The following is a 13,516-nucleotide window of genomic DNA, read 5'->3' as shown; positions in this document are numbered from 1 at the left end:
CGTGAGCACTGCCTGTTCCCATTCGGTGATGAAACAGGCTTTAATCTGGGATAAGACGGAAACTGAAGAGGTTAAGTAGAAGAAGCATTGGGAGTAAAGTCAGGTGAAGTTTCTCCAATCTCCATCTTTTGAGGGGTTCATGGAAGAAAGTTATTTTCCACATGCATGTTCTGTGCAGCATTATACACAACAGACAAAAAACAGAAGTAACCCAATGTCCATCAGTGAATGAATGGACACACAAATGTGGTCTGTCCATGCAATGGAGTACTATTCAGCCATAAAAGGGGATGAGGAACTGATAGATGTGACCACATAGGTGAATCTTAAAAACATTATGCCTCAGGAAAGAAGTCAGACACAAAGTGCCACATATTGTTTGATTCCGTTTATATGAAATATCCAGAGTGGGTAAGCAGAAAGCAGATTGGTGGTTTCCAGAGCCTGGGAGGAGGAAGCAATAGGAAGTCCCTGGTAATAAAACATATAGACAAATAAGGAGGGAGGTAGTTCACCATGGTATTAGTTCTGTCCATCCTCTGTTACATTACCAGATTCCAAATGGCAAATTATGACCCATTAGTAAAGTAATTCTAAATGGCAACCCACTCCAGTATTCTTGCCTGGAGAATCCCAGGGACGGGAGCCTGGTGGGCTACCATCTATGGAGTCACACAGAGTTGGACACAACTGACATGACTTAGCAGCAGCAGCAGTAAAGTAATTCAGTGGATTGCAAATAATTGTAATTTTAATGCAATAGGGCAGAGAAGAAGAGAAAATATCTCAGCATGTTATTCCCAAAGAGTATTGCATTTAACACTTATTTCCTTTGTGTGTGTGTGTGTGTGTGTGTGTGTGTGTGTGTGTGTGTGTGTGTGTGTGTGTGTGACTGAGATTCAGAGGGCAAATATACTGACCATGAAATAAAATGTACTTCTTATTGTGACTCATAGTCAAAATGTTTGAACATCTACGCTCTATTTGCCAGCTTGCCTTAAAAAGCAAGCATAGCACTAGGTTTTAATGTCATTCTTCTTAGATAAAAATCATTTGACTAAACAATCTAGGATGTTTGGTTGAAGCCTACAGAAAGCCAGCACCTCTCCTCACTCATCAACCAGTATACTTGAAGAGGAAAAGTTAAAATTTTACATAACCTCCTGCTCCTTCTGCCTCTGTAACTCAGCTTGCTCCTTGCAAAGTCTGGATCACGTAGGTCACATAGTCTCAGAAAGTGGGGACTTACAATACTAGGAACTGGAGCTTATCACACTTGTCCTTGTCCTGATCTTTGCAATTGCCCAGCCCCTGCAACCCTGCTTAATCATGCCTGTCCATGTAAAGGTCAGGCATCCCCCTCCCCACCTTGACTGCTGTTCCCGCGGGCACGAAGCCCCTTAGTTTAAACCAGCCTATTAACAGCTAGTGTTGCCCACTATAGTCTGTCTATAAAAACTCTGTAATCTCTTTGTTTAGGGCTCAGAACTTGGAGTGTTAACTCCTCTGGTCCCGCTGGCGTAATAAACCTGGGTTCTCCAGCTCTCTGACTGTGGTGCTTGGTTTCTCGAGTACTGGTTTCTGCAACATTTCGAGGAGCTTTTCTCACAGTAATAATCTTGCTTTTCATTCCAAATTGCCATCAATCATTAAATCACTGACTTCTCCTCATTTCCCTAGAAGTCACTTGACTCTTTATTATTCTTGGTAATAGAAGGCATGGCTACACATAAAAGTTGAAATCACAGTCACCTAAACACGTCCTTTTAGGTAATTGTCTACATCCTTCTCAAAAACTGAGAGTGAATGGAACCATTCAACAGTCATATTCTGTCTTAATCCCCTCCCTTCCTGCCACTCTGTCTCCTTTGCAGGGATTCCCCTATTTAGGGAGAGCAGTGAAGTTTTCCCAGCTCAGATCTGTGACACCCCAAAAAGCCAAGCAATGGGCACCACTTCTGTTAACCCCACCTTATCTCAGACTCTGTGCCTCCTTCTTTGAGTCACTCTTCTATCAGCCAGGGTTGACCTTGGCCCTCAAGCCTTGCAGGTTTGGCCAGTGGTCTGAGGAGTGAAGCATCAGTGGTTGCTGACACTGGGCTCTCTGTGTTCAGCCTCTGACTATTAGTTTCATGTATGGTAACCTGGACTGTAGGGTCAAGCTTCCAGTGGCATCGAGCCCTTAACTCAAGATCAAATATGTCCCTGCGTCATTGAACACTAACTGGTTAGGGAGATCTGCATAGACAGAGAGGTCTAATCAAGGTACTCAAACTTGTACTAGACAGCCTTGAGAATGGAAAGTTCATGGCAATGACCTACCCATACCACCTCAGAATCTAAGGCTGCCATTCACTTTGGATCAGAACCGGCCTTCCTGAGTGAATGACAGGCTATGAACAGGAAGGACTCTGTGTGTTTATGTGTGTGTGTATGTAAAGCTTTATAATTAAGAAATCTATGAAAGTGAAAATTCTATGTTTACTGGTATTTTGTCCTATGTCATAATATCTTCCACTGAAAAAAATCTTCATTTTCTGTATGTGTTACATAGTGGATGATGTAAAAAAAATTTTGAACTGTTTCTTGAACATCTATTTACCTCTATGCTCATAACTGTACTTCTTTCTATAACCAAAGATTAATAAGATCCCATCCTACTCCAAATTATTAGCATTTTTTTAAGACTCATCCTTTTCAGTGCCCATATGTAAGGTCCCTGTATTCAAAGCTGTGGTTTTTCCAGTAGTCATGTATGGATGTGAGAGTTGGACCATAAAGAAGGCAGAGCGCCAAAGAATTGATGCTTTTGAACTGTGATGCTGGAGAAAACTTGAGAGAGTCCCTTGGACTGCAAGGAGATCCAACCAGTCAATCCTGAAGGAAATCAACTCTAAATATTCATTAGAAGGACTGATGCTGAAGCTGAAGCTCTAACAGTTTGGCCACCTAATGTGAAGAACCAACTCATTAGAAAAGATGCTAATGCTGGGAAAGATTGAGGGCAGGAAGAGAAGGGGGCGACAGAGGATTAGATGGTCGGATGGCATCGTTGACTCAATGGACATGAGTCTGAGCAAACTTCGTGAGATAGTGAAAGAGAGGGAAGCCTGGCATGCTGCAGTCCATGGGGTCCCAAAGAGGCAGACACGACTGAGCAACTGAACTGAACAACAAAATATACCTTAAAAGATCCAGCAAATGCACTACTTGGGTCAATGAAGCACATGATTGCAGCTGCCAGCCTTACCTAGCAAGGTGTCTCCGCTTGGACTTACTTAAACTGCAAGAAGGTTAATTAACAATTCACAATTTTCGTCTGAACTTCCGAGTGTGCTTAAAAAAAGATGGGGGAGGAAAACTGTAATGAATTTCCCTCTTGTAAGCACCCCTAGTGACTATTACTAGAGCTGATATTCATTTCTCTGCCAACAAGGTTTGAACAGCCTCAGAGTTTCACTACTATGAAGACAGATGCTGGATTAAGAAACTGAGACTTATAATTTATCAAAAGGAGAACTGGTTTTTTAATTCTGAGCCCTAGAAGGACAGAGAGCTGTTTTCATCTTTATATTTGAAAAGTGGGGAACTGGAGGTCAGAGGTGATCTGTTTCATATTTCTGTGGTTCCCAATCACGGTTCCACGCAAAACTGACCATTGGACATTCCCTACTGACATTCCCTCCCTGCTGGAAGGCCCAGAAGTAAAATCTGACTTTTACTAGATGGTCAAATAGTCCAACAAACACAAGCAAACCACCAATCCTTTAAAAATATATTCCCCCCCAAATACCCAAAAGGATAACTGCATGTTTTCATCACAAAGAGCACACAGTTGTTGTTTAGCTGCTCTGTCATGTCTGACTATTTTGCGACCCCATGGACTGTACCCCACCAGGCTCCTCTGTCCATGGGATTATCCAGGCAAGAATACTGGAATGGATTGTCATTTCCTACTCCAGGCGATTCTCCCTACCCAGGGATCGAACCCACATCTCCTCTGTCTCCTGCACTGCAGGCAGATTCCTCACTGCTGGGAAACCCAAAGAGCACAGGGGGAATAAACAAAATCGCTGCACTGTAATTAAATTGCAATGACCAAGTTAAGTTTAAGGGCGAGGCTCTAAGACTTTAAAGGAGAATCGGGAACCAAAGTAATGTTTGCTTGGTGAACCCCGGGCTCCAAGAGAGGAATATCCCAGGGACACCTTCCAAGAGAGACCAAGAAAGAATTTTCCTAATTTGTGAATGTGTTTGTATAAAAAGTTTTTGAAACCTTAAGTTAAATGACATTTGTTTGACACTGTCACAGAAAAGTGATGTGTTTGATCACTGTACCAATATAATCTCACATTTTATTTCTGTGTATATCTCTCCATGAAAAAGGAAATTGGAGTTAATACAGATATTTCTCACATTTAGAATAGAAACACATATTCTGTATTCTTCCCCTGATTAAGGGGCTTGATTTTATTTATAAATCCATAGGCATATAAGTAGAAAAATAATATATAACCCAGGAAACTGTGAGTCACAATGAATTGGTGGCAGAATGGCCACATAACCCTTGAACTTTTGACTCTCCAATCCCACCTCGACCCCTTCCCATAGGACATTCTTTTGTAGAACGCTGCTGGAAGTAAGTCAGGCCAGTTCCAAGGAAAACAAAAGCCTCATCTATTCTTTGTCTTTTAACAAGACAGCGTTGTTGACCCTCAGAGACTTCCTGCATCACCGTGCGAGTCCTTGGAGACCTGAGGAAGCAGCTGCTTCATGCTTATGCAGCAAGGGCCAGCCCAAGGGTCCCGAGTCTGTTCTGCAGGCCAAGCCCAAGCAGCCATGCTGCTTTAAGAAGGGTTGAGCTGCTAAGGAAACAATGCCACTCACAGCAACGTGGGTGGGCCTAGAGATTATCATACTAAACGAAGTAAGTCAGACAGAGAAAGGCAAGTATCATATGATATCATTTATATATGCAATCTAAAAAAATGATACAAATGAACTTATTGACAAAATAGAAATAGACTCACAGACATAGAAAACACACTTACGGTTACCAAATGAAAAAGGTAGCAGTCAGGGGTGGGGAAAAATTAGGAATATGAGAGTAACATATACACATTACTATATATAAAATAGATAAACAACGAGCACCTACTTATAGCACAAGGAACTATATTCAATATTTTGTAATAACCTATATAGGAAAAGAATATATACAGTATATATACTTTGCTGTATGTCTGACTAACTATACTATAGTTAACACAATACTATAAATCAACTATACTTCAACTAAAAAAAAAGAATATTTGGGTTGTTGAGCAAGATAAAGATACTCCCTTTGATAGCAATGAAAAAATGTTCAGATAAAAGCTGTGGGGAAGTCATTTGGGCAGATACGTGAGTTAACTCGAATTTGATGCTAATTAGAACTGCCTGGTTGTGACCTATCAACTGTACATTTTGTTGCTGCTGTTAGTCACTGAGTCATGTCCAACTCTTTTATGACCCCATGGACTGTAGCCCAGCAGGCTCCTCTGTCCATGGGATTTTCCAGGCAAGAATCCTGGAGTGGGTTGCAATTTCCTCTTCCAGGGGATCTTATTGACCCAGGAATTGAATTCGCATCTCCTGCCTTACAGGTGGATTCCTCACCACTGAGCCACCAAGAAAGCCCTCATACATTGTACATCTGATTTAATTTTTAAAGAAAAGCGCACATGGACCAGAAGTAAAGAATGTCCACGCTGACAATAAAGATTAAATGTCTCCCTTTGTGGACAGTGCTGGGCCTATTTTGATCATAAGACTCCCTTCCCAGGTGCCAGGGCCACGCTGACTTGCTGTGTATATGCTGATCTGGTCTCCTGAAATCCTGAGGGAAAGTACCCCTGACTTATTTGCTGTTCTTTGTTGTAATAAGACATAAAACTGTGCTGAAAACCCTGCTTCCACAGAGCAGTGCCTCAGAGTTACCTGAGAGGCTGACTTCTGGGCTATAGTCCTCAGTTTAGTTCAAATAAAACTCATTTCTATTCCTATTACAGATTGTTTGTTGATTATTTTTGTCAACACCCTCAATTATTTTTTGAGGCCTGCTTAGTGGTAAGAGTACTAGAATACATAAGATGTCCATAATCTCAAGGAAAACTCACAGACGGGTGACAAAAAGCAGGAGGCAGGAACAATCATTGACATAACTCAAAGGGAAGGTAGATCTAAATATAAAATGCAAAAGGATAAAATTGCTAGAAGATACAAGGTAAGTCTAAATATATTTATTTTTTCTAAATAAATATTGATGTATTTAATCTGGATAGAACTAAGGGACTTTAGGTTTAGCAATGGCTTTTTAGATACCAGAAGCACAATCCATGGGGAAAAAAATTAAGTTGGACTTCATTAAATTAAAGTAACTGCTCTGCAAAAGACTGTTAAGAGAATGAAAAACCAAACCATGGACTGGGAGACTTCTCTGATATGTTGCAAAACACATATCTGATAAAAGACAGGTATCTAAAATACACAAAGAAACATTAAACTCAACAATAAGAAAACAAACTACCCAATTTAAAAATAGACCAAAGTTCTGAACAGACTCCTCATCAAAGAAGATATATGCATGGCAAATAAGCATATGAAATCCACTCTGCATCACATGTCATCAGGGAAATGCAAATTAGAACAATTATATATCACATATTGAAATTGTAAGAGTCCACAAACTCTGACAACACCAAATGCCGGCAAGGAAGTGGAGCAACAGGAACTCTCCTTCACAGCTGGTGGGAATGCAAAATGGTATGGCCACTTGGGAAGATTATTTTGGCAGTTTCTCACAACACTAAACGTACTCTTCCCACACAGTTCAGCAATTGCACTCCTTGGTATTTACACAAAGGAGTTGAAACTTTACATCCACAGAAAAATCTGCACAGGCATGTTATATAGAAGCTTTATTCAAAATTATCAAAACTTGAAAGCAACCAAGTTGTCTTTCAATAGGTGAATGGATAAAGTGTGGGACATCCAAACAATGGACTATCGTTCAGCAATGAAAAGAAATAAACTTGCAAGCTACAAAAAACTTGGAGGAAACTTAAGTGCATGCGGCTAAGTGAAAGAAATTAATCTGAAAAGGCCATGTACTGTGTTGTTCCAACTACATGGCATTCTGGAAAAGGCAAAAGTATAGAGACAATAAGAAGATCAGTGGCTGCCGAGAATTCAGGGGAATGGGAGCAGGATGGACAAGTGAAGCACCAGCGACTTCTAGGACAATAAAACTATCCTCTTAGGTAGATACAAAACATTATGTATCAAAACCCATAGAACAATGAAACAGGAAGAGTGACCCCTAATGTAAATTATGGACTTTCACTAATAATGAATCCATACTGATTCATCGATTATAACAAATGCACCATACTAGTGCAAGATATTAATAATAAGGGAACTTGTAAAGAGGAGTCAGGAAGAGGGTGTATATAGAAACCCTTTGTACTTTCTACATTTTTTGTGTAAAACTAAAACTGCTCTATAAAATGAAGGTAGTCCAAAGGTACAAATTTCCAGTTTTAAGAAAAATAAGGACTAGGAATATAATGTACAACATCATAAATATAACTTACCCTGTTGTAGGTTGTATGTGGGGCTTCCCCGGTGGCTCAGCGATAAAGAATTCGCCTGCAATGCAGGAGTCACAGGAGATACAGGTTTGATCCCTGGTTCGGGAAGATCCCCTTGAAAGAGGGCATGGCAACCACTCCAGTATTCTTGCCTGGAGAATCCCCATGGACAAAGGAGCCTGGCGGACTGCAGGCCAAAGGGGCCCAAAGAGTCAGACATGACTGAAGCGACTTAACACACATGCACATGTTGTATATAACAGTGGTTAAGAGAGTAAATTCTAAAAGTTCTCATCAAAAGAAAAACATTTATTTTCTATTTCTTTAATTTTGTGTCTATATGAGATGATGGATGTTCACTAAGCCTATGGTAATCATTTCATAAAGTAAGCTAGATCATTATGCTGTACATCTTAAACGTATGCAGTGCTGTGTCAATTATATCTCAATAAAACCGGAAGATGGTCCCAGTGGTTAAGACCCCACACCCCCAAAGCAGAGGGCTCTGGTTCGACCCCTGGTCAGGGAACTAGATCCCACATGCCACAACTAAAGATCCTGCATGCAGCACCTAAGACCCAGTGCAGCCCAACAAATGAATAAAACTAACAATTTTTAAACTTGACGAAAAAACTATTAAAAATAATAATAAAGTCTATTTTTTTAAAATAAATGATAGTAAGAAGGTGTGTTGGGGATGTTATGGGAGCACCGAGGAGCCAAACTAAATCCGGCACAGTGGAAGTGAGGGAAGGCTTCCTGAAGGAGGCAAACTCTGAGTCAAAGAGAAGGCAGAAACAGAGGAAAGGGTACCACGGGTAGACAGGATAGCACGTGTGTTGTAAGCTGAATGATGGCCACCCAAAGATGTCAAGCCCTGATTCCTGGAACCTGCAAATGTTGTAAGGAAAGGCGGCCTTTGCAGATGTGATTAAGAATCTTGCCTTGGGGAGGTTATCCTGAATTATCCGACTGGGCTCTAAACTCAGTCACAAGTGTCCTTAGGAGAGAAGTAGAAAGAGACTACACAGACAGAAGAGAAAAAGGCAATGTGAAAATTCAGGCAGAGATTAGCATGACAGGTCCGCAAGTGGAGGAATCAGGCTGCTACCAAGAGTTGAAAAGAGACAGGGATGTAGTCTCCCCTAAAGCCTCTAGAGGGAGTGCTGACCTACCGACAACCTTAACTTCAGCCCTGTGAGACTGTGTTGAATTTCCAGCCTCCAGAACTTTGAAAGATCAACGCGTATCGCGTATCGTGTATAAGGCACCATGCTTGTGGTACTTTGTTATGAAAGCCACGGGAAATTAGCACAACAAGCAAATTCAGGTCTTCTTTAGCTTATTATGGGGTTATGTCCCAGTTAAATCCATCATTAATTTCAAAATAGCAAAAGTAAAAAATGCATTTAATACACTTAACTTCCCAACATCATAGCTTAGCCCAGGCTGCCTTCAACGTGCTCAGAACACTTCCAGGAGCCTACATTGGGTAAAATCACCTAACACAAAGCCTATTTCATCATAGTGTTGACTATCTCATATAATTTAACTGAACAATCTCGTGAAAGTGAAAAAACAGAGTGGTTATCTGGGCACCAATGGACATGGGCGTACCAGTTGTTCACCCTCGTGACTGTGTGGCTTATGGGGAGCTGGGGCTTGCTCCCCAGCATCACCAGAGAGCGTCTTACCCCACATCACTAGCCCCAGAGATCAAAATTCAAACTGTGAAAACATGGTTTCTACTGGAAGCATATCACTTTCACATCATCATAGTGTCAAAACAATCATAAGCTGAGCCATCATAAATCAATCGCATCCTAAGTTGGGGACCATCTGTACAATAATGTATTTGTAGAGTAACACTGTGTTCCAGACATTATTCTAGGTGTCCACATGTAGTGATTCATTTAATCCTCATAACAACAAATCAAGTAGATACTGTTACCTATTTTGTAGATAATAGATACAATCTATATCTTCATCCCCATTTTATATGTGGGAAAACTAAGATTCAGACAATTTAGTCACTTGATGGTGTTCACACTACCAGTATGACATTCAAGGCCAGGCAGTCTGGCTCCAGAACACTTGTGCTCAACCACCAAGGGACACTGTCCTTGGATGGGAAGTAGCTGAAGTATGTTTAGCAGACACAAATGCACTTTGAGGAGTGAACTCGTGAACAGCAAGATAAGGCTATAGTAGGTAATCCATTCCATACAGCCATCTCCAGTGTCATGCAGAGATCCGACGTGGGCGTGCAGCATCAGAAATACCCAGCGGGCTTGTCTGTGCCCAGGTTTCTGAGGCTTGCCCTCAGTTTCTGACTCAGTATGTCTGAGGTGGGGTCTGAGAATTTGCATTTCTGGCAATTCCCAGGTAATGCTGCTGGTCTGCTCCCAGGTGATGCTCCCAGGGACCACACTTTGAGAATCATTGCTCTAGGTAATGAGAAGCTACTCAAGGGTTTCAAGCCAAGAAATAATACTGTTAGAGTTGCATTTTCGTTACCTAAAGTCTCCATGGAAAGCATTCAACAGTATCAGGGGGAAAACCCTCAATATTCAAAATCAATAAAAATGTTGCTGCTTAGTTTTAAGAAGAAAGTGGCAAGTACTTTTTGGTTTTTAAGTTTGTGGGCTCTAGCACCTGTGGAACCTTGAGTAAGTTACTGAACCCCTCCCAGGCTCAGCTCTCTCATCCATAAAGTGAGAATAGAAGCTTGAGGGTAGAATAAGCTGAGAAAAGTATAACACGTGGCATAGAGCAACACTCACTACAGAGAAGACATTTGTATGTTTAGCATATTGTTGAGGAGGGGTAGGGCAAAGCTCCCACCCCCAGGGTGAATTCTAGGTGAGCTGGAGTTTTTCATTTAAATATAGTGTATTTTAACTTAAATATGTTTACAGGAATACATTTATATTGATTAATACAGTGTAATTTAGTTTAACTTAGCATAATTTGGAGCAAAGTTTTACATGGTTTAAATTTTTTAAAGGAAAAAAATAAAACAGCACTTACAATCTGTATTATTTTTCACTTATTACAAATGTACAGAAGATTCTGCCCCAAATGCTACTAAAGAAGGCGGCATGAACTATGAGAAACTGGATTTTAGTTTACTTCAGAAAAATAACATTACATCATTTAAGAAAACATTTTTTTATACAATGCAACAAAGCATTTTTGTACTGTTTCAAAGCCAGTTTACACAAATGCTATAACCATAGTGTAGCCCAGGGTGGGGTAAAGGGTACTTCACATGTGAACAAAGACAATAGCTGTGTGTGTTTGGTTGATATTGTGTGTGGCTTTTAAATCTATACCCTCTGAGAGTCAACCAGTTAATAACCAGTCTGAGTTAGCACTGTCAATCTGAGGAACATTTTGAAAAATATTGAGTTTGATCAGCTTTAAATGCCACGTTGTAAAATTGTAAGGTTCTAAGTGAGCACTTTTTCCCAAATTAAGTAATTAGACTGGTTTTGTCAGATTTATAGATTCAGATGTTGAATAATGTGCCTGGTCTTCCAAGGTGCTAGAAGCAGTTTCTGTGGTAGGCCATTAATCTTGATCACATTTCAGTGATACATGGAAAAAGTAGGTCTCGTCCTCCTTAAATCTTAGAAGGAGGATACGGCACTGAAAGTCTACACTTAAGGTCACTGAAGAAATCTGTTTCAGAGCTGCCACTAGCTTCTGGGCCTCCTAAGACCTCTTCCAGAGGACTTTCTGTTCAATTTCACTGATGACCTTAATTAGGAGAATGTACATGGATTTTCGATCAGGAGCCATCTGGCCAACCAAAGTATCAAAAACCTTAGCAAACACTTATGTTAAAACATGTCAAGGTATTATCCATCTTTTTCTTTTATGCCAATATACTGCGTGAAAAAAAAAAAGAAAGAAAAATCTCATTGTTGTTTTATTCCATAGTTCCTTAAAAGATTCTGAGCATCTTTTCGTATATGTATAGATCATTTTATTATCTTCTATGACTGACTTTTCTAATCTTTTGCCTGTTTCTCTACTCTTATATCTTTTTCTTATTAAGGACAAGAATTCACAGCCATATATTTCTTAAAAAGCTTTCTTTCTACACTATTGCTGATATAAAAGGATTGCAACCTTTGGTGCACACACAGAATGTAGTTTATTTTGTCCATTATCCATCATGGGAGATGGTGAAGGACAGGGAAGCCTGGCGTGCTGCAGTCCATGCATGCGACTAAACAACAACAACAATCCATCACCCCAAAAGAGCCCACTTGCTAAAGAGAAGGCAAAATTAGCAAAATGCTAAATCAATGTACCTCTTAGTCTGATTAAACCATTTAAACAGTCCTTTCAGTTAATGTTCATTTTGGGAGACTAACTGTTTAGTCAGTCTCATTGTTTGCACCCCACCATCACTATTTTCGCTCGTACTGCTACTCTTGCCAAATGGGATTTGATATATAGGAGGAGATGGGCGTGAGCTCAGAAGACAGTACAGGGTCCCCAGGAAGGTGAACAGTGCTTCAGAGCCTCCTTAGGGCCATCTACAAAATGGCTGGTTTGGTGCCCATAGGGTTACAGCTGATCCCATCCAAGCCACACATGTTCTGTAAGCATCTCCTGCCACTGGTGACAACAACATTGATTTATTCCCAGCTAGGTGAGAGCCATAGCAGTGATCCCTCCTCACCCACCACCACCGCTGCCTTGCCCTCCTCCAGTCCTTGCTGAGTTGCAGACCCCCTGAGCATCTGTCTCATATTTATCCCGCCCACTGGCTCGGGGTTTGATGTGGGGCAAACTCACCATCTTTATACTGGGCTCCATTGTTCTTAACTCAGTATATCCACTTGAAGAATCACAGGAATTCAGAAATGCAATACCTTCTACCTTCCTCTTTCCCTCTCCTAAACTTACTAGACTAGGTTAACATGAGACCTTTGCACAGCTGTCTCCTCTAAGACCCACATGGAAGGTGAAACCAGCCCTTCTGCCCTTGATGTTTCCCTCAGTTGATCCGACATGACCTCCTCTCTTAGGATATGTGTCTAATTATCTGCTCTGCCTGCCACATTGTCAGTTCCTCTTCCCCAAATCCCCCAGGACTGAACAGGGTGAGGTTTCCCTGATTCTCCTTCTGAGACCTCACCAAGGTGAAAATGCTCTATCTGCCTCCAATTCCTTCTCCTGATACCTCTATTTCTTGTGGTAAAACCCTATTCTGAATGTCAGAAGTTGACTACTAACTCTCTCGGCATTTTGGCTATCTCAACTATTTTTTTAATCTTTTAAACATAATTATGCTCTTTCTTAGCCTCAGACGGCATTTCATTCCCAGCATTTTCTGGAACTGATCACGCATTAGAAGAAGACTCTCTGGCAGCTCTGACCATCCTGGAATCATTTAACTCAGTCACTACAGGCTGGGCTTCCCAGGTGGCTCAGTAGTAAAGAATCTGCCTGCCAATGCAGGAGACACAAGAGATGAGGGTTTGATCCCTGGGCTGGGGAGATGCCCTGGAAACGGAAATGGCAACTCACTCCATATTCTTGTTGGGAAAATCCCATGGACAGAGGAGCCTGGTGGGCTCCAGTCCAAGGGGTCGCAAAGAGTCGGACAAGACTGAGCGACTGAGCACGCACGAACACCCTCAAGTTCCTGGAAGAGTTTGGAGTATATGGGGTGAATACCCTCACATGCTGGAGATGACACATATTCCCATATCCTCCTATATATACTATTAAGTATCGAACCTTTTTTCTCACTGAGAATACTAATACACATTCATTGCTAAGAAATTAAATAATATAAAAAAGAACAAAAAAACAAAGGTATTACTTTCAATCTTATTTTCCAAAAAGAATAGATGTTAATACTT

Source organism: Dama dama, chromosome 7 (genome assembly GCF_033118175.1).
Source record: "Dama dama isolate Ldn47 chromosome 7, ASM3311817v1, whole genome shotgun sequence".
Taxonomy (NCBI): Eukaryota; Metazoa; Chordata; class Mammalia; order Artiodactyla; family Cervidae; genus Dama; species Dama dama.
This window is presented reverse-complemented; position numbering follows the sequence as displayed.